Here is a 2903-nt window from a genome sequence, read left to right as displayed (position 1 = left end):
TTTAGGGTTTAGGGTTTAGGGTTTAGGGTTTAGGGTTTAGGGTTTAGGGTTTAGGGTTTAGGGTTTAGGGTTTAGGGTTTAGGGTTTAGGGTTTAGGGTTTAGGGTTTAGGGTTTAGGGTTTAGGGTTTAGGGTTTAGGGTTTAGGGTTTAGGGTTTAGGGTTTAGGGTTTAGGGTTTAGGGTTTAGGGTTTAGGGTTTAGGGTTTAGGGGGTTTAGGGTTTAGGGTTTAGGGTTTAGGGTTTAGGGTTTAGGGTTTAGGGTTTAGGGTTTAGGGTTTAGGGTTTAGGGTTTAGGGTTTAGGGTTTAGGGTTTAGGGTTTAGGGTTTAGGGTTTAGGGTTTAGGGTTTAGGGTTTAGGGTTTAGGGTTTAGGGTTTAGGGTTTAGGGTTTAGGGTTTTTTAGGGTTTAGGGTTTAGGGTTTAGGGTTTAGGGTTTAGGGTTTAGGGTTTAGGGTTTAGGGTTTAGGGTTTAGGGTTTAGGGTTTAGGGTTTAGGGTTTAGGGTTTAGGGTTTAGGGTTTAGGGTTTAGGGTTTAGGGTTTAGGGTTTAGGGTTTAGGGTTTAGGGTTTAGGGTTTAGGGTTTAGGGTTTAGGGTTTAGGGTTTAGGGTTTAGGGTTTAGGGTTTAGGGTTTAGGGTTTAGGGTTTAGGGTTTAGGGTTTAGGGTTTAGGGTTTAGGGTTTAGGGTTTAGGGTTTAGGGTTTAGGGTTTAGGGTTTAGGGTTTAGGGTTTAGGGTTTAGGGTTTAGGGTTTAGGGTTTAGGGTTTAGGGTTTAGGGTTTAGGGTTTAGGGTTTAGGGTTTAGGGTTTAGGGTTTAGGGTTTAGGGTTTAGGGTTTAGGGTTTAGGGTTTAGGGTTTAGGGTTTAGGGTTTAGGGTTTAGGGTTTAGGGTTTAGGGTTTAGGGTTTAGGGTTTAGGGTTTAGGGTTTAGGGTTTAGGGTTTAGGGTTTAGGGTTTAGGGTTTAGGGTTTAGGGTTTAGGGTTTTAGGGTTTAGGGTTTAGGGTTTAGGGTTTAGGGTTTAGGGTTTAGGGTTTAGGGTTTAGGGTTTAGGGTTTAGGGTTTAGGGTTTAGGGTTTAGGGTTTAGGGTTTAGGGTTTAGGGTTTAGGGTTTAGGGTTTAGGGTTTAGGGTTTAGGGTTTAGGGTTTAGGGTTTAGGGTTTAGGGTTTAGGGTTTAGGGTTTAGGGTTTAGGGTTTAGGGTTTAGGGTTTAGGGTTTAGGGTTTAGGGTTTAGGGTTTAGGGTTTAGGGTTTAGGGTTTAGGGTTTAGGGCCTAAACCCTAAACCCTAAACCCTAAACCCTAAACCCTAAACCCTAAACCCTAAACCCTAAACCCTAAACCCTAAACCCTAAACCCTAAACCCTAAACCCTAAACCCTAAACCCTAAACCCTAAACCCTAAACCCTAAACCCTAAACCCTAAACCCTAAACCCTAAACCCTAAACCCTAAACCCTAAACCCTAAACCCTAAACCCTAAACCCTAAACCCTAAACCCTAAACCCTAAACCCTAAACCCTAAACCCTAAACCCTAAACCCTAAACCCTAAACCCTAAACCCTAAACCCTAAACCCTAAACCCTAAACCCTAAACCCTAAACCCTAAACCCTAAACCCTAAACCCTAAACCCTAAACCCTAAACCCTAAACCCTAAACCCTAAACCCTAAACCCTAAACCCTAAACCCTAAACCCTAAACCCTAAACCCTAAACCCTAAACCCTAAACCCTAAACCCTAAACCCTAAACCCTAAACCCTAAACCCTAAACCCTAAACCCTAAACCCTAAACCCTAAACCCTAAACCCTAAACCCTAAACCCTAAACCCTAAACCCTAAACCCTAAACCCTAAACCCTAAACCCTAAACCCTAAACCCTAAACCCTAAACCCTAAACCCTAAACCCTAAACCCTAAACCCTAAACCCTAAACCCTAAACCCTAAACCCTAAACCCTAAACCCTAAACCCTAAACCCTAAACCCTAAACCCTAAACCCTAAACCCTAAACCCTAAACCCTAAACCCTAAACCCTAAACCCTAAACCCTAAACCCTAAACCCTAAACCCTAAACCCTAAACCCTAAACCCTAAACCCTAAACCCTAAACCCTAAACCCTAAACCCTAAACCCTAAACCCTAAACCCTAAACCCTAAACCCTAAACCCTAAACCCTAAACCCTAAACCCTAAACCCTAAACCCTAAACCCTAAACCCTAAACCCTAAACCCTAAACCCTAAACCCTAAACCCTAAACCCTAAACCCTAAACCCTAAACCCTAAACCCTAAACCCTAAACCCTAAACCCTAAACCCTAAACCCTAAACCCTAAACCCTAAACCCTAAACCCTAAACCCTAAACCCTAAACCCTAAACCCTAAACCCTAAACCCTAAACCCTAAACCCTAAACCCTAAACCCTAAACCCTAAACCCTAAACCCTAAACCCTAAACCCTAAACCCTAAACCCTAAACCCTAAACCCTAAACCCTAAACCCTAAACCCTAAACCCTAAACCCTAAACCCTAAACCCTAAACCCTAAACCCTAAACCCTAAACCCTAAACCCTAAACCCTAAACCCTAAACCCTAAACCCTAAACCCTAAACCCTAAACCCTAAACCCTAAACCCTAAACCCTAAACCCTAAACCCTAAACCCTAAACCCTAAACCCTAAACCCTAAACCCTAAACCCTAAACCCTAAACCCTAAACCCTAAACCCTAAACCCTAAACCCTAAACCCTAAACCCTAAACCCTAAACCCTAAACCCTAAACCCTAAACCCTAAACCCTAAACCCTAAACCCTAAACCCTAAACCCTAAACCCTAAACCCTAAACCCTAAACCCTAAACCCTAAACCCTAAACCCTAAACCCTAAACCCTAAACCCTAAACCCTAAACCCTAAACCCTAAA

This window comes from Coffea arabica, chromosome 7e, assembly GCF_036785885.1.
Source record: "Coffea arabica cultivar ET-39 chromosome 7e, Coffea Arabica ET-39 HiFi, whole genome shotgun sequence".
In the NCBI taxonomy this organism is placed as follows: domain Eukaryota; kingdom Viridiplantae; phylum Streptophyta; class Magnoliopsida; order Gentianales; family Rubiaceae; genus Coffea; species Coffea arabica.
The sequence above is the reverse complement of the archived record's forward strand: the minus strand, read 5'-3'. Positions refer to the sequence as shown.